This window comes from Hyla sarda, chromosome 5, assembly GCF_029499605.1.
Source record: "Hyla sarda isolate aHylSar1 chromosome 5, aHylSar1.hap1, whole genome shotgun sequence".
Taxonomy (NCBI): Eukaryota; Metazoa; Chordata; class Amphibia; order Anura; family Hylidae; genus Hyla; species Hyla sarda.
In genome coordinates, this window is record NC_079193.1 from 72,321,831 (window position 1) to 72,341,725 (window position 19,895).

General features: G+C 39.3%; 1 protein-coding gene and 1 long non-coding RNA gene across 2 annotated transcripts in view; one reads left to right on the forward strand and one right to left on the reverse strand.

Annotated features, from left to right (window-relative positions):
- The window catches only part of LOC130273231 (uncharacterized), a 10,339-nt gene extending 6,230 nt beyond the window's left edge, over nucleotides 1-4,109 (reverse strand). Inside the window, exons 1-2 of the long non-coding RNA XR_008843920.1 lie at nucleotides 3,877-4,109; nucleotides 3,467-3,530 (exon numbers count right to left, since the gene is read on the reverse strand). This is a non-coding gene — a long non-coding RNA (uncharacterized LOC130273231). The remainder of the gene's footprint in view (nucleotides 1-3,466; nucleotides 3,531-3,876) is intronic.
- LOC130273230 (xin actin-binding repeat-containing protein 1-like) overlaps nucleotides 1-19,895 on the forward strand; it is a 192,070-nt gene that overhangs the window by 90,645 nt on the left and 81,530 nt on the right. The window lies entirely within an intron of this gene.

The window sequence follows — 19,895 nt, forward strand, 5'->3', positions numbered from 1 at the left end:
CAACTCCCAGCATGCCCGGACGGCGAAAGGCTGTCCGGGCATGCTGAGAGTTATAGTTTTGCAACAGTTGGAGGTACCCTGGTTGGGAAACACTGGGTTAGACAGAAAGAGGGGGCTCCTTATATTACCCAACTCTCTCCCCCACAACATGATCATGGGGTTAAGATGGGGTTTTAAGGAAGGCCCCCCCAGGTCTGTTATTCGATTGAAACTATTAGACTTTGCTTGAGATGTTATGCTTACACCCACGCTATTCTACATGGTCACATGGACATAGCTATTGGGGGTACAGAGGTAGCAGTCGCATTGGGCCCTGGTGTCCAAGGGGGCCCCAAAGCACATCTGCCCCATAAGAGACCCACTATTATAACTGGCACATGGGGCCCTGTTAAATAAAATGTAAAAAAAAAAAAAAAAGAATACAGTGACCCCCCCCGACTTATGATGGCCCCGACATATGATCATTTCAACATATGATGGCCTCTCAGAGCCCATCGTATGTTGAAGGCAGCCTCGACATATGATGCTGCTGTGTGTCGGGTCCATCGTACAAACAGCTATCTGACAGCGCTGACAACTTCAGCAACTGACAGACAGTTTTTTAATGTGCCCTGTGTGCCCCGTTCTGCCTCCTGTTACTCACATGCTGTCCTGCTAACTCACGCAGGCTTCCACTGTGAGCTCTGTGTAAGCCCCGCCCCCCCAGTGCAGCCATAGCCAATAGCCTGCAGCATCTTGCTGCAGGCATCCAATGAGCTGCTGGCTGCCCTCCCCTTCCTTTCCTATAGAGCTGTAGTCGGCAGGATGGTAATGGAGGACATTCTGTCCCCCCTGAAGGTATTTAAAGAACTGTACAGTACTGTATGCGATGTCACACATCACATACAATACATATACACCCCATACATCAATGTTTCCCTATCAGTGTGCCTCCAGCTGTTGCAAAACTATAACTCCCAGCATGCCCAGACAGTCAATGGCTGTACATGCAAGCTGGGAGTTGTAGTTGTGCAACAGCTGGAGGCACCCTGGTTTGTTAAACACTCCCCATACAATGGTCATTCCAGAACCAATTAGCAGTTTCCCATAGAGATATGTATTCAACATACAATGGTTCCGAGGCCCCAGAACCAATTACCATTTTTACATAGACATATGTACTCGACATATGATGGTTTCAACATATGATGGTTCTCCTGGAACCAATTAATATCATATATTGAGGGACCACTGTACTTTATTATGTAAATAAAATAAATTAAAAAAAAAAGCACAATGAATTCATCCATAACAACCTAAGCTACAAAATGATAATATTATTTAACTTACACAATGAAGGCAGTGAAAAAAAACTAACAAAAAGCAATCAAAAAGGTGCATGTAAGAACCAACGAAAATATCAACTCATCCAACAAAAAACAAGCCTTAACTCAAATGACAGCATGCCATACACAAGCAAGGTTCTCACATCCAAACAAGCGCTGCTACATTCTTCTTTGGGTCTATTTTCTTGGCAGTTGGATGGTCTGTTAAAGGAGAACTCCAGCTACAACTAACTTATCCCCTATCCACAGGATAGGGGATAAGTAGCTGATGGAGTTTGACCGCTAGGACCCTTGTGATCTCCAGGACAGGACCCCGGCTGACAGTGAGGAGCACATGTCGCCTACGGGTAGGCAGCACACGCTTCATTTATTTCTATGGGAGCGCTAGTGATGCCTGAGTGTGTTACTCCGGTCTTTTCGGTGCTCCTATAGAAATGAATGGAGCGCATGCCACCTGCAGCACACGCTCCTCACTGAGAGCTGAGTACCAGCTGTCGACCCCCCATGGTCAGCTGCTTATCCCCTATCCTATGAATAGGGGACAAGTTAGTTTTAGCTGGGGTTCTCTTATCAAGTAAACCGAAAACATTCACTATAAGGCCCCTTTCACACTCTCATTATGACATGGCAGTGTGATGGCCGTTAGGGAACCCGGGGATAATAGCAGGAGAAAAAATACTGCAAGCGCCGTCTTTTTCTCCCATTACTCGCGCTACAAAACAATGGCGCCCAACGGACCCCATTGACTATAATGGGATTCATTGAGACCTGCTGTTGCCCATTATGCCCTGTCCAGAGTAGTGTTGAGCGGCATAGGCCATATTCAAATTCATGATATTTAGCAAATATATGGACGAATATTCGCCATATATTCGCAAAATTTGCATATTCGCAATATTCGCAGCCTTTTTTTACTATGTGCCATAAAATGTGCATGCGCATTCACCATTAAGTTTGCATGTGCATGCGCAATATCGCGTGATAAAAGAGCTAAAAGAAGGGAGGGATCAATATGCGCGAAAATTCGCATATGCTAATTTTAGGTCGCTCGCCAGTCTGACACAGTAACTAGTATTGGAGCCTTGTTTACACCACAAGCTGAAAGCAGGGAGGGATGATCACTGTGATGTGTACTGTGAAAAAAAATTTGAATATTCGTAATTGCGAATATTTTGCGCTATATTTGCAATATTCGCAAATTCTCGAATATGCGATATTCACGATAAATATTCGCATTGTGAATATTCGCGCTCAACACTAGTCCAGATAACAGCCATTAAAGTAAAAAAAAAAGAGAGAAAATTGCCTAAATCTGATCAGATGGGATTATACAAACATATTGTAATTATTCTTATAGAAGTACGGAAAAAGACGCGTGTAAAAGTTTCTCTCATTTGCATATCAGGATTGTGAACCTATTATCATCACCTTCCAACATAACCAGAATGCCGTGATTTACCGGTCGCGTAAATTGTGTCATCATTCGTATGTCACTGCTGCCCTCTGCTGTTCATTCTCTTGTATTTCTTTTCTCTTTACACATTTTGAAATGAATCAGTAAAATGCATTTGACTCCTTCACTTTCCAGTGACTCACTAATGACTCAACGTATTCTGAGGCTTAAAGATGAAACAAACAAAGCAAAAATAGACGGCGTTCTAATGTGCTAATACAGCTTCTATCTGAGGTTCATCTATTTTAGTGCATTCACTGATGTAGATAAGAAACTTCAAGGACTAAGGGGTTATTTATAGAAAGGAGCTCATTTATTGATGCTTTGGTTTTGTCTGCTCTTAATATAAAATATTCCTAGGAATTAGTCTTATGCTGTATCTGTCCTGTAGAAGAGATATAGAAGTAGCTGCTGCTATTTATAATACTGTAGTTCATAGTTACATAATTCATAGTAGGGTTAAAAAGGCAAGAGTCCATCAAGTTCAGCCTTTAACCCTACTGATGCCAATGGCTGCATACTAGGAGAAAAAATTCCTTCTCAACTCCCAATATAGAAATGTGTATCTATATGTAACAGGGTATGAGGGGTGTCACCCTATATCCCTTTTTGTCTCCTACCCTTGTTACCTCTCTGCACTCGGCAGACCGATTCTAAGCCTCCACTACCTGGGAGCTGGAGTACATACCTGCAGCAGTGCCTCCACCCAACAGATCATCCATGGTATGGATGTGGGATCCCGGTGGGAGCATCTTTGAGAAAACAATAAGAATGACACAAAGCTAACTTGAAACAAACTTTGTATTGCATAAAGGAAAACCAACATGCATAGCATATCAAACAATAGGGTATAGTATAGTACAAATTTAGACAAATGTAATGTGCATTCAGGCCTTAACCACCAATTTTTTTTGCCCTAGCACCCATTGGGTACCTTCAGTTGGTGCATATTGAATAAATTAGGGCCCATACAAAGTCCTGCTCCACACTGTTACTTAGAGAAGACTGAAACTCTGCAAATTGATTTCAAGGTCATTTATGGGTATTGGACTTCAGGGTACCTTGTTATGGGACAGGGCAGAAGGGTTTTAGGCTTACCCATACACAGGCAGTAAATCAGGTCAGTCCAGATTCAAGTTCTCTTAACTGCTCATGAAGGCTTTCCTGCTACCAGCACTGGATCTTGTTCAACCTGCTAGCTGATTCCTCTCAGCTGCTACAGGCACTCTTTGTTATCTCTTTCAGATGGGAACTGAAAAATCCAAGATGGCTATGAGTATATGTCCAGAAAACTCCTCCTTTCCCAGCTTTAGTCACTGCTCAGTTCATTTACTTACAGTCTGCCATCTACTAGACACTTCATGTAATTGCAGGATAATACCAACAATAATTCCAGGGGGTTACTTATACAGATGAAGAGCATATTAGGGTTAGGGCTTTGGTTGTAACTATAGCAGTAGCAGCTGTTATGCGGTCCAGAGGTTAGGGGGGCCAACTCAGGTAGTAGAACATTATAGAAATTAAAGGGGTACTCCCCTTGAAAACATTCTTTATTTTTTTTATTCAACTGGTGCCAGAAAGTTAAACAGATTTGTAAATGACTTCTATTTAAAAATGTTAATCCTTCCAGTACTTATCAGCTGCTGTATGCTCCACAGGAAGTTCTTTTCTTTTTGAATTTCCTTTCTGTTTGACCACAGTTCTCTCTACTGACACCCCTGTCCATGTCAGGAACTGTCCGGAGAGGTTAGGTTTGCAAAGGAATTTGCTCCTCTTCTGGACAGTTCCTAAAATGGATAGAGGTGTCAGCAGAGAGCACTGTGGTCAGACAGAAAGGAAATTTAAAAAGAAAAGAACTTCCTCTGGAACATACAGCAGCTGACAAGTACTGGAAGGGTTAATATTTTTAAATTGCAGTAATTTACAATCTGTTTAACTTTCTGGCATCAGCTAAAAAAAATAATGTTTTCCCGAGGAGTACCCCTTTAAGCTCAGCCTGAAGCTGCCTGCAGGAATATTTAGGTCACAGATTTGCGTATGAAGTGTGGAAAGGAAAAAAAATATTAGTTTTTGGTTCCTGTGTACATAAAAACTCAGTTTTTACCTATGTGAATAAAGGCATGGCAGTCTACATTGCACCTGCTGGGTGCCCACCAGCGTTCTGAGCTAACAAGGTGTAGCACTGCCTTGCAGAAGTTGGCAGGCTCTACATGTAAGCTGCTGATGGGGCCCTATGAATTCTAGTTATGTCCCTACTTACAGCTCATGCAGCCATATTGTGGAACTACATAAGCTTCAAGAGCCATAATAGGGTACTGACAGAAGTCTTTTGGGTCATACCATACCTCTATAAACTTCATATTAAATATGGCTTGAATTGTGGCATGCTCTATTGTATGCATTGCTTGCAGTCAAGTGTATCTTAAAGGGGTACTACCATCTTCTTACTAATGGGTTTTCCGGTTCCTCTGGCCTTTTTGCAGCAGCCAAAGGTGGTTGGAAAAGCCAAAAGCAGCCGAAACCAAGAAGTTGCCCAATTTGCATGACTCCCTTTTAAGTCAATGGTAGTTGAATAAATGGCATAGCTCTACGGGTCACTCTGTTGACATAATTCCAGAGGTTACGTTAAAAAACAGGGTGGCTAGCAAGGCTACATCATTTGCGTAACTCTCTTAAAAGTGAATGGAAGTTATGCAAATTGCGTAACTATCCCACATCAGCTGCTTTCGGCTTTTCCCACCACTGTAAACAGGCCGAAGAAGCCAGAAAACCCAGAAGCAACGGAGGGAACAAATACTTTAATATAGTATCGTACCGAGGCACTTTATAGCAGCAGAACCTTTCACTCTGATGTATGCATGAGCCCTTACTTTCATTTACGTTTTGATCCTTAAGTCAACAGATTTGGAATTTTTTTAGATTTATTCTGAATTTTCCAAAAAAGTGTAGTAATTCAGTTATCCACTCAGTCCCAAAGACCTGTTGTAAATATACTCCCCACACCCTGCTCCTGCCTGTAGCTTGGGGTCTTCCTCTGTGGTCTCTAGTGACCATTTTGTAGTGACCAGGGGACCTCAAGGTTTCCTTAGTAGCCTCTAGTGACCACTAAATGGTCACTAGAGGCCACACAGGATTATGTCAGTCTGGACCTGGCAGGAGGAGGGGGGGAGCAGTGAGCATATTTGCATCACCATACAAGACAGTTAGAGACTCTTTAAATTTTGACAGCAGTCCCTGCCCACAGTAAGCAGCTCAGTACGTAATTTCCATGGTATCTATGCATATGGCACCACGGAAACGACATAAGAGCAGAAACTCTCACACTATATGGAATAGTGCTATATATAACCACTTAACTCCGTGTGCTCTATGGGCTGGGCACTCCATCAAATCAAAAACAAATGTAACATTTAATTCTAATGAAACCTCCTGTAACTAATGTCAGAAGGTTAGCTTATCTTTAATCCTCAACATGAATAAATACATATATTAATTCCAATCCCTGCTGCATTATAGTGGATTTTCCACAAATTGCAAAAAAAATAAATAAAATACACATATATATATATATATATATATATATATATATTAAAAAAAAAAAATATATATATATATATATATATATATATATATATGGAACTAGGTACAATAGCAAGAAAAAGCAATGTATAGATGTATGGATCCCATTGTAAAATTAATTCCTATGACATCACGGTTAATTAGAATTGACAAGGATGACATCACTGCTGTAGCACATTGTACCTTACGTGGTTGAATGACATCACTAGAATTCTAGAAGATGACATCACTACTAATGAAGCTAGAACTTTGCCCTTTTTGGTGTCTCTGCAGAGTAGTGTTTTCCAGCCTTTGGCTGTCCGGGCATACTGGGAGTTGTAGTTTTGCAACAGCTGGAGGCACACTGTTTGGAAAACACTGATGTACAGCATCTATCACACTGTAGATTGCAGAAATACCTCCTCGGAAATTAAGCTGAATTGTTTTCCATATTTGTTGGGGAAACGTAATTCATTCGGGAGATTTCGGTCAGTTTTCACGCCGGATAAAGGTTAATGTACATCTGCATAAGTGATGGTGCCGACTGCATTTACCAGCATTATTTATTCAATACTGCAGCATGTAACAATGGGAATTCAATTAGCAATGTATAATATGTTGGATCTGTGCCCAAGATCACTGGAAAGTCCTCACCTTAGACAGATTTCATTCAGTTGTTATCTAAGAGCAATATCAATGTAATTATGATGCTATATTATTATCAGAATGGGCTGAAACAAATGGTCTCCTTCCAGATTTGGCTGCCGATGTAGTAATGGCTACCATTGGGTCATTGTGATGCAGTCAGGGACATGGACTAACAAGTCCAAAAATGGGGCCCACAGTTTCAGCAGGTGGCACGCACTTAATTTCGTAGAAAGTTCACACATTTTTGCTTAAATGAAGGGGCCCCGCTGGCCCCAATAGTGCATTTGCTATTGTTCCTAACACTACGCCCGCTGTTATCCCATCTCTCAGACATTAAAGGGGTATTCCAGGATACAAAATGACTGCTGTTTCGGGTTTTCCCAGGTTGCAGTGTGTCGAGACGTGACATCATTAGTCAGGTGATGACAGGGAGTCTGTCTGCTTCAATGGGTGAAGCGACCGCTGGGTGGGAGAGAGATCAAAAGCTGTAGGCACCCTGGTTAGAAAACACTGGTCTTTTGAATGGAATGAAACTCATTCGTGTTTCAATGGGTGGGGTGGCTGATGTGTGGGAGGGAGGAAATTGACCTCAAACTTAAAGCATGGAACTATGGGATATGTAGTTTGAGAAAGAAAGCCAACAGGAAATACCCAGTTTACAAAAAGATAGACACAGCGTTATGGTAATCTCACAAAATAGCCATTTATTCCCAAGACAAGCAAAGATCCTTCCTAAGCATGTCCATTACTGTCTGCCAGGTACATACTAAAATCACCTTATGGTGGATAACCCCTTTAAGACATCTCCAGAGGGTATGCTATGAATGTCTAATAAATTAGGTTCTTACCTCTGGGACCTACACCTATCTTTTGATGTGTTATGCAGTTTATGTAAGCCTTTGTGATCAGTTGTCAAAGGAACTCTATAACCTGTGTGAAGGTTATTATGATGTTTACACTGAATAGGACCTTCCTAAGGTCACGTGATATGTGATCACTTGATACCCAGAGTTCAAGAGGCACAGGTAACCCCAGGCAACCAGCTACCACATTTTCTCTCTTAAACTACATGTCATGCAATCTCTTATATTATGGTGTGTAGTGTAATGATGGGGGTTGTTGTCAGTCACCTGATATAACTGTATGTAATCACTTATATGGTCTGTAGTGTAATGATGGGGGTTGTTGTCAGTCACCTGATATAACTGTATGTAATCTCTTATATGGTCTGTAGTATAATGATGGGGGTTGTTGTCAGTCACCTGATATAACTGTATATAATCTCTTATATGGTCTGTAGTGGTAATGATGGGGGTTGTTGTCAGTCACCTGATATAACTGTATGTAATCACTTATATGGTCTGTAGTGGTAATGATGGGGGTTGTTGTCAGTCACCTGATATAACTGTATGTAATCACTTATATGGTCTGTAGTGGTAATGATGGGGGTTGTTATCAGTCACCTGATATAACTGTATGTAATCTCTTATATGGTCGGTAGTGGTAATGATGGGGGTTGTTATCAGTCACCTGATATAACTGTATGTAATCTCTTATATGGTCTGTAGTGGTAATGATGGGGGTTGTTGTCAGTCACCTGATATAACTGTATGTAATCACTTATATGGTCTGTAGTATAATGATGGGGGTTGTTGTCAGTCACCTGATATAACTGTATATAATCTCTTATATGGTCTGTAGTGGTAATGATGGGGGTTGTTGTCAGTCACCTGATATAACTGTATGTAATCACTTATATGGTCTGTAGTATAATGATGGGGGTTGTTGTCAGTCACCTGATATAACTGTATGTAATCTCTTAAATGGTCTGTAGGGGTAATGATGAGGGTTATTGTCAGTCACCTGATATAACTGTATGTAATCACTTATATGGTCTGTAGTGGTAATGATGGGGGTTGTTGTCAGTCACCTGATATAACTGTATGTAATCACTTATATGGTCTGTAGTGGTGATGATGGGGGTTGTTGTCAGTCACCTGATATAACTGTATGTAATCTCTTATATGGTCTGTAGTGGTAATGATGGGGGTTGTTGTCAGTCACCTGATATAACTGTATGTAATCTCTTATATGGTCTGTAGTGGTAATGATGGGGGTTGTTGTCAGTCTCCTGATATAACTGTATGTAATATCTTATATGGTCTGTAGTGGTAATGATGGGGGTTGTTATCAGTCACCTGATATAACTGTATGTAATCACTTATATGGTCTGTAGTGGTAATGATGGGGGTTGTTGTCAGTCACCTGATATAACTGTATGTAATCTCTTATATGGTCTGTAGTGGTAATGATGGGGGTTGTTGTCAGTCACCTGATATAACTGTATGTAATCTCTTATATGGTGTGTAGTGTAATGATGGGGGTTGTTGTCAGTCACCTGATATGACTGTATGTAATCTCTTATATGGTCTGTAGTGGTAATGATGGGGGTTGTTGTCAGTCACCTGATATAACTGTATGTAATCTCTTATATGGTGTGTAGTGTAATGATGGGGGTTGTTGTCAGTCACCTGATATAACTGTATGTAATATCTTATATGGTCTGTAGTGGTAATGATGGGGGTTGTTGTCAGTCACCTGATATAACTGTATATAATCTCTTATATGGTCTGTAGTGTAATGATGGGGGTTGTTGTCAGTCACCTGATATAACTGTATGTAATCTCTTATATGATCTGTAGTGGTAATGATGGGGGTTGTTGTCAGTCACCTGATATAACTGTATGTAATATCTTATATGGTCTGTAGTGGTAATGATGGGGGTTGTTGTCAGTCACCTGATATAACTGTATGTAATCTCTTATATGGTCTGTAGTATAATGATGGGGGTTGTTGTCAGTCACCTGATATAACTGTATATAATCTCTTATATGGTCTGTAGTGGTAATGATGGGGGTTGTTGTCAGTCACCTGATATAACTGTATATAATCACTTATATGGTCTGTAGTGGTGATGATGGGGGTTGTTGTCAGTCACCTGATATAACTGTATGTAATATCTTATATGGTCTGTAGTGTAATGATGGGGGTTGTTGTCAGTCACCTGATATAACTGTATGTAATCTCTTATATGGTCTGTAGTGGTAATGATGGGGGTTGTTATCAGTCACCTGATATAACTGTATGTAATCTCTTATATGATCTGTAGTGGTAATGATGGGGGTTGTTGTCAGTCACCTGATATAACTGTATGTAATCTCTTATATGGTCTGTAGTGGTAATGATGGGGGTTGTTGTCAGTCACCTGATATAACTGTATATAATCTCTTATATGGTCTGTAGTGGTACTGATGGGGGTTGTTGTCAGTCACCTGATATAACTGTATATAATCTCTTATATGGTCTGTAGTGGTAATGATGGGGGTTGTTGTCAGTCACCTGATATAACTGTATGTAATCACTTATATAGTCTGTAGTGGTAATGATGGGGGTTGTTGTCAGTCACCTGATATAACTGTATATAATCTCTTATATGGTCTGTAGTATAATGATGGGGGTTGTTGTCAGTCACCTGATATAACTGTATATAATCTCTTATATAGTCTGTAGTGGTAATGATGGGGGTTGTTGTCAGTCACCTGATATAACTGTATGTAATCTCTTATATGGTCTGTAGTGGTAATGATGGGGGTTGTTGTCAGTCACCTGATATAACTGTATGTAATCTCTTATATGGTCTGTAGTATAATGATGGGGGTTGTTGTCAGTCACCTGATATAACTGTATATAATCTCTTATATGGTCTGTAGTGGTAATGATGGGGGTTGTTGTCAGTCACCTGATATAACTGTATATAATCACTTATATGGTCTGTAGTGGTGATGATGGGGGTTGTTGTCAGTCACCTGATATAACTGTATGTAATATCTTATATGGTCTGTAGTGTAATGATGGGGGTTGTTGTCAGTCACCTGATATAACTGTATGTAATATCTTATATGGTCTGTAGTGGTAATGATGGGGGTTGTTGTCAGTCACCTGATATAACTGTATGTAATCTCTTATATTGTCTGTAGTATAATGATGGGGGTTGTTGTCAGTCACCTGATATAACTGTATATAATCTCTTATATGGTCTGTAGTGGTAATGATGGGGGTTGTTGTCAGTCACCTGATATAACTGTATGTAATCTCTTATATGGTCTGTAGTGGTAATGATGGAGGTTGTTGTCAGTCACCTGATATAACTGTATGTAATCACTTATATGGTCTGTAGTGTAATGATGGGGGTTGTTGTCAGTCACCTGATATAACTGTATGTAATCTCTTATATGGTGTGTAGTGTAATGATGGGGGTTGTTGTCAGTCACCTGATATAACTGTATATAATCTCTTATATGGTCTGTAGTGGTAATGATGGGGGTTGTTGTCAGTCACCTGATATAACTGTATGTAATATCTTATATGGTCTGTAGTGGTAATGATGGGGGTTGTTATCAGTCACCTGATATAACTGTATGTAATCACTTATATGGTCTGTAGTATAATGATGGGGGTTGTTGTCAGTCACCTGATATAACTGTATGTAATCACTTATATGGTCTGTAGTGGTAATGATGGGGGTTGTTGTCAGTCACCTGATATATCTGTATGTAATCACTTATATGGTCTGTAGTGGTAATGATGGGGGTTGTTGTCAGTCACCTGATATAACTGTATGTAATCTCTTATATGGTCTGTAGTGGTAATGATGGGGGTTGTTGTCAGTCACCTGATATATCTGTATGTAATCACTTATATGGTCTGTAGTGGTAATGATGGGGGTTGTTGTCAGTCACCTGATATAACTGTATATAATCTCTTATATGGTCTGTAGTGGTAATGATGGGGGTTGTTGTCAGTCACCTGATATAACTGTATATAATCTCTTATATGGTCTGTAGTGGTAATGATGGGGGTTGTTGTCAGTCACCTGATATAACTGTATGTAATCACTTATATGGTCTGTAGTATAATGATGGGGGTTGTTGTCAGTCACCTGATATAACTGTATGTAATCTCTTAAATGGTCTGTAGGGGTAATGATGAGGGTTATTGTCAGTCACCTGTTATAACTGTATGTAATCACTTATATGGTCTGTAGTGGTAATGATGGGGGTTGTTGTCAGTCACCTGATATAACTGTATGTAATCACTTATATGGTCTGTAGTGGTGATGATGGGGGTTGTTGTCAGTCACCTGATATAACTGTATGTAATCTCTTATATGGTCTGTAGTGGTAATGATGGGGGTTGTTGTCAGTCACCTGATATAACTGTATGTAATCTCTTATATGGTCTGTAGTGGTAATGATGGGGGTTGTTGTCAGTCACCTGATATAACTGTATGTAATCTCTTATATGGTCTGTAGTGGTAATGATGGGGGTTGTTGTCAGTCACCTGATATAACTGTATGTAATCTCTTATATGGTGTGTAGTGTAATGATGGGGGTTGTTGTCAGTCACCTGATATAACTGTATATAATCTCTTATATGGTCTGTAGTGGTAATGATGGGGGTTGTTGTCAGTCACCTGATATAACTGTATGTAATCTCTTATATGGTGTGTAGTGTAATGATGGGGGTTGTTGTCAGTCACCTGATATAACTGTATGTAATATCTTATATGGTCTGTAGTGGTAATGATGGGGGTTGTTGTCAGTCACCTGATATAACTGTATGTAATATCTTATATGGTCTGTAGTGGTAATGATGGGGGTTGTTGTCAGTCACCTGATATAACTGTATATAATCACTTATATGGTCTGTAGTGGTGATGATGGGGGTTGTTGTCAGTCACCTGATATAACTGTATGTAATCACTTATATGATCTGTAGTGGTAATGATGGGGGTTGTTGTCAGTCACCTGATATAACTGTATGTAATCTCTTATATGGTCTGTAGTGGTAATGATGGGGGTTGTTGTCAGTCACCTGATATAACTGTATGTAATCTCTTATATGATCTGTAGTGGTAATGATGGGGGTTGTTGTCAGTCACCTGATATAACTGTATGTAATATCTTATATGGTCTGTAGTGGTAATGATGGGGGTTGTTGTCAGTCACCTGATATAACTGTATGTAATCTCTTATATGGTCTGTAGTATAATGATGGGGGTTGTTGTCAGTCACCTGATATAACTGTATATAATCTCTTATATGGTCTGTAGTGGTAATGATGGGGGTTGTTGTCAGTCACCTGATATAACTGTATATAATCACTTATATGGTCTGTAGTGGTGATGATGGGGGTTGTTGTCAGTCACCTGATATAACTGTATGTAATATCTTATATGGTCTGTAGTGGTAATGATGGGGGTTGTTATCAGTCACCTGATATAACTGTATGTAATCTCTTATATGATCTGTAGTGGTAATGATGGGGGTTGTTGTCAGTCACCTGATATAACTGTATGTAATCACTTATATAGTCTGTAGTGGTGATGATGGGGGTTGTTGTCAGTCACCTGATATAACTGTATGTAATCTCTTATATGGTCTGTAGTGGTGATGATGGGGGTTGTTGTCAGTCACCTGATATAACTGTATATAATCTCTTATATGGTCTGTAGTGGTAATGATGGGGGTTGTTGTCAGTCACCTGATATAACTGTATGTAATCACTTATATAGTCTGTAGTGGTAATGATGGGGGTTGTTGTCAGTCACCTGATATAACTGTATATAATCTCTTATATGGTCTGTAGTATAATGATGGGGGTTGTTGTCAGTCACCTGATATAACTGTATATAATCTCTTATATAGTCTGTAGTGGTAATGATGGGGGTTGTTGTCAGTCACCTGATATAACTGTATGTAATCTCTTATATGGTCTGTAGTGGTAATGATGGGGGTTGTTGTCAGTCACCTGATATAACTGTATATAATCTCTTATATGGTCTGTAGTGGTAATGATGGGGGTTGTTCTCAGTCACCTGATATAACTGTATATAATCACTTATATGGTCTGTAGTGGTGATGATGGGGGTTGTTGTCAGTCACCTGATATAACTGTATGTAATATCTTATATGGTCTGTAGTGTAATGATGGGGGTTGTTGTCAGTCACCTGATATAACTGTATGTAATATCTTATATGGTCTGTAGTGGTAATGATGGGGGTTGTTGTCAGTCACCTGATATAACTGTATGTAATCTCTTATATGGTCTGTAGTATAATGATGGGGGTTGTTGTCAGTCACCTGATATAACTGTATATAATCTCTTATATGGTCTGTAGTATAATGATGGGGGTTGTTGTCAGTCACCTGATATAACTGTATGTAATATCTTATATGGTCTGTAGTGGTAATGATGGGGGTTGTCAGTCACCTGATATAACTGTATGTAATCACTTATATGGTCTGTAGTGGTAATGATGGGGGTTGTTGTCAGTCACCTGATATAACTGTATATAATCTCTTATATGGTCTGTAGTGGTAATGATGGGGGTTGTTGTCAGTCACCTGATATAACTGTATATAATCACTTATATGGTCTGTAGTGGTGATGATGGGGGTTGTTGTCAGTCACCTGATATAACTGTATGTAATATCTTATATGGTCTGTAGTGTAATGATGGGGGTTGTTGTCAGTCACCTGATATAACTGTATGTAATCTCTTATATGGTCTGTAGTGGTAATGATGGAGGTTGTTGTCAGTCACCTGATATAACTGTATGTAATCACTTATATGGTCTGTAGTAGTAATGATGGGGGTTGTTGTCAGTCACCTGATATAACTGTATGTAATCTCTTATATGGTGTGTAGTGTAATGATGGGGGTTGTTGTCAGTCACCTGATATAACTGTATATAATCATTTATATGGTCTGTAGTGGTAATGATGGGGGTTGTTATCAGTCACCTGATATAACTGTGTGTAATCACTTATATGGTCTGTAGTGGTAATGATGGGGGTTGTTGTCAGTGACCTGATATAACTGTATATAATCTCTTATACAGTCTGTAGTGGTAATGATGGGGGTTGTTGTCAGTCACCTGATATAACTGTATGTAATCTCTTATATAGTCTGTAGTGGTAATGATGGGGGTTGTTGTCAGTCACCTGATATAACTGTATGTAATCTCTTATATGGTCTGTAGTGGTAATGATGGGGGTTGTTGTCAGTCCCCCTGATATAACTGTATGTAATCTCCTATATGGTCTGTAGTGGTAATGATGGGGGTTGTTGTCAGTCACCTGATATAACTGTATATAATCACTTATATGGTCTGTAGTGGTAATGATGGAGGTTGTTGTCAGTCACCTGATATAACTGTATGTAATCTCTTATATGGTCTGTAGTGTAATGATGGGGGTTGTTGTCAGTCACCTGATATAACTGTATATAATCTCTTATATGGTGTGTAGTGGTAATGATGGGGGTTGTTGTCAGTTACCTGATATAACTGTATATAATATCTTATATGGTCTGTAGTGGTAATGATGGGGGTTGTTGTCAGTCACCTGATATAACTGTATATAATCTCTTATATGGTCTGTAGTGGTAATGATGGTGGTTGTTGTCAGTCACCTGATATAACTGTATGTAATCTCTCATATGGTCTGTAGTGGTAATGATGGGGGTTGTTGTCAGTCACCTGATATAACTGTATGTAATCTCTTATATAGTCTGTAGTGGTAATGATGGGGGTTGTTATCAGTCACCTGATATAACTGTATGTAATCACTTATATGGTCTGTAGTGGTAATGATGGGGGTTGTTGTCAGTCACCTGATATAACTGTATGTAATCACTTATATGGTCTGTAGTGTAATGATGGGGGTTGTTATCAGTCACCTGATATAACTGTATGTAATCACTTATATGGTCTGTAGTGTAATGATGGGGGTTGTTGTCAGTCACCTGATATAACTGTATGTAATCTCTTATATGGTCTGTAGTATAATGATGGGGGTTGTTGTCAGTCACCTGATATAACTGTATATAATCTCTTATATGGTCTGTAGTGGTAATGATGGGGGTTGTTGTCAGTCACCTGATATAACTGTATGTAATCTCTTATATAGTCTGTAGTGGTAATGATGGGGGTTGTTATCAGTCACCTGATATAACTGTATGTAATCACTTATATGGTCTGTAGTGGTAATGATGGGGGTTGTTGTCAGTCACCTGATATAACTGTATGTAATCACTTATATGGTCTGTAGTGGTAATGATGGGGGTTGTTATCAGTCACCTGATATAACTGTATGTAATCTCTTATATGGTCGGTAGTGGTAATGATGGGGGTTGTTATCAGTCACCTGATATAACTGTATGTAATCTCTTATATGGTCTGTAGTGGTAATGATGGGGGTTGTTGTCAGTCACCTGATATAACTGTATGTAATCACTTATATGGTCTGTAGTATAATGATGGGGGTTGTTGTCAGTCACCTGATATAACTGTATATAATCTCTTATATGGTCTGTAGTGGTAATGATGGGGGTTGTTGTCAGTCACCTGATATAACTGTATGTAATCACTTATATGGTCTGTAGTATAATGATGGGGGTTGTTGTCAGTCACCTGATATAACTGTATGTAATCTCTTAAATGGTCTGTAGGGGTAATGATGAGGGTTATTGTCAGTCACCTGATATAACTGTATGTAATCACTTATATGGTCTGTAGTGGTAATGATGGGGGTTGTTGTCAGTCACCTGATATAACTGTATGTAATCACTTATATGGTCTGTAGTGGTGATGATGGGGGTTGTTGTCAGTCACCTGATATAACTGTATGTAATCTCTTATATGGTCTGTAGTGGTAATGATGGGGGTTGTTGTCAGTCACCTGATATAACTGTATGTAATCTCTTATATGGTCTGTAGTGGTAATGATGGGGGTTGTTGTCAGTCTCCTGATATAACTGTATGTAATATCTTATATGGTCTGTAGTGGTAATGATGGGGGTTGTTATCAGTCACCTGATATAACTGTATGTAATCACTTATATGGTCTGTAGTGGTAATGATGGGGGTTGTTGTCAGTCACCTGATATAACTGTATGTAATCACTTATATGGTCTGTAGTGTAATGATGGGGGTTGTTATCAGTCACCTGATATAACTGTATGTAATCACTTATATGGTCTGTAGTGTAATGATGGGGGTTGTTGTCAGTCACCTGATATAACTGTATGTAATCTCTTATATGGTCTGTAGTATAATGATGGGGGTTGTTGTCAGTCACCTGATATAACTGTATATAATCTCTTATATGGTCTGTAGTGGTAATGATGGGGGTTGTTGTCAGTCACCTGATATAACTGTATGTAATCTCTTATATAGTCTGTAGTGGTAATGATGGGGGTTGTTATCAGTCACCTGATATAACTGTATGTAATCACTTATATGGTCTGTAGTGGTAATGATGGGGGTTGTTGTCAGTCACCTGATATAACTGTATGTAATCACTTATATGGTCTGTAGTGGTAATGATGGGGGTTGTTATCAGTCACCTGATATAACTGTATGTAATCTCTTATATGGTCGGTAGTGGTAATGATGGGGGTTGTTATCAGTCACCTGATATAACTGTATGTAATCTCTTATATGGTCTGTAGTGGTAATGATGGGGGTTGTTGTCAGTCACCTGATATAACTGTATGTAATCACTTATATGGTCTGTAGTATAATGATGGGGGTTGTTGTCAGTCACCTGATATAACTGTATATAATCTCTTATATGGTCTGTAGTGGTAATGATGGGGGTTGTTGTCAGTCACCTGATATAACTGTATGTAATCACTTATATGGTCTGTAGTATAATGATGGGGGTTGTTGTCAGTCACCTGATATAACTGTATGTAATCTCTTAAATGGTCTGTAGGGGTAATGATGAGGGTTATTGTCAGTCACCTGATATAACTGTATGTAATCACTTATATGGTCTGTAGTGGTAATGATGGGGGTTGTTGTCAGTCACCTGATATAACTGTATGTAATCACTTATATGGTCTGTAGTGGTAATGATGGGGGTTGTTATCAGTCACCTGATATAACTGTATGTAATCTCTTATATGGTCGGTAGTGGTAATGATGGGGGTTGTTATCAGTCACCTGATATAACTGTATGTAATCTCTTATATGGTCTGTAGTGGTAATGATGGGGGTTGTTGTCAGTCACCTGATATAACTGTATGTAATCACTTATATGGTCTGTAGTATAATGATGGGGGTTGTTGTCAGTCACCTGATATAACTGTATATAATCTCTTATATGGTCTGTAGTGGTAATGATGGGGGTTGTTGTCAGTCACCTGATATAACTGTATGTAATCACTTATATGGTCTGTAGTATAATGATGGGGGTTGTTGTCAGTCACCTGATATAACTGTATGTAATCTCTTAAATGGTCTGTAGGGGTAATGATGAGGGTTATTGTCAGTCACCTGATATAACTGTATGTAATCACTTATATGGTCTGTAGTGGTAATGATGGGGGTTGTTGTCAGTCACCTGATATAACTGTATGTAATCACTTATATGGTCTGTAGTGGTGATGATGGGGGTTGTTGTCAGTCACCTGATATAACTGTATGTAATCTCTTATATGGTCTGTAGTGGTAATGATGGGGGTTGTTGTCAGTCACCTGATATAACTGTATGTAATCTCTTATATGGTCTGTAGTGGTAATGATGGGGGTTGTTGTCAGTCTCCTGATATAACTGTATGTAATATCTTATATGGTCTGTAGTGGTAATGATGGGGGTTGTTATCAGTCACCTGATATAACTGTATGTAATCACTTATATGGTCTGTAGTGGTAATGATGGGGGTTGTTGTCAGTCACCTGATATAACTGTATGTAATCACTTATATGGTCTGTAGTGTAATGATGGGGGTTGTTATCAGTCACCTGATATAACTGTATGTAATCACTTATATGGTCTGTAGTGTAATGATGGGGGTTGTTGTCAGTCACCTGATATAACTGTATGTAATCTCTTATATGGTCTGTAGTATAATGATGGGGGTTGTTGTCAGTCACCTGATATAACTGTATATAATCTCTTATATGGTCTGTAGTGGTAATGATGGGGGTTGTTGTCAGTCACCTGATATAACTGTATGTAATCTCTTATATAGTCTGTAGTGGTAATGATGGGGGTTGTTATCAGTCACCTGATATAACTGTATGTAATCACTTATATGGTCTGTAGTGGTAATGATGGGGGTTGTTGTCAGTCACCTGATATAACTGTATGTAATCACTTATATGGTCTGTAGTGGTAATGATGGGGGTTGTTATCAGTCACCTGATATAACTGTATGTAATCTCTTATATGGTCGGTAGTGGTAATGATGGGGGTTGTTATCAGTCACCTGATATAACTGTATGTAATCTCTTATATGGTCTGTAGTGGTAATGATGGGGGTTGTTGTCAGTCACCTGATATAACTGTATGTAATCACTTATATGGTCTGTAGTATAATGATGGGGGTTGTTGTCAGTCACCTGATATAACTGTATATAATCTCTTATATGGTCTGTAGTGGTAATGATGGGGGTTGTTGTCAGTCACCTGATATAACTGTATGTAATCACTTATATGGTCTGTAGTATAATGATGGGGGTTGTTGTCAGTCACCTGATATAACTGTATGTAATCTCTTAAATGGTCTGTAGGGGTAATGATGAGGGTTATTGTCAGTCACCTGATATAACTGTATGTAATCACTTATATGGTCTGTAGTGGTAATGATGGGGGTTGTTGTCAGTCACCTGATATAACTGTATGTAATCACTTATATGGTCTGTAGTGGTGATGATGGGGGTTGTTGTCAGTCACCTGATATAACTGTATGTAATCTCTTATATGGTCTGTAGTGGTAATGATGGGGGTTGTTGTCAGTCACCTGATATAACTGTATGTAATCTCTTATATGGTCTG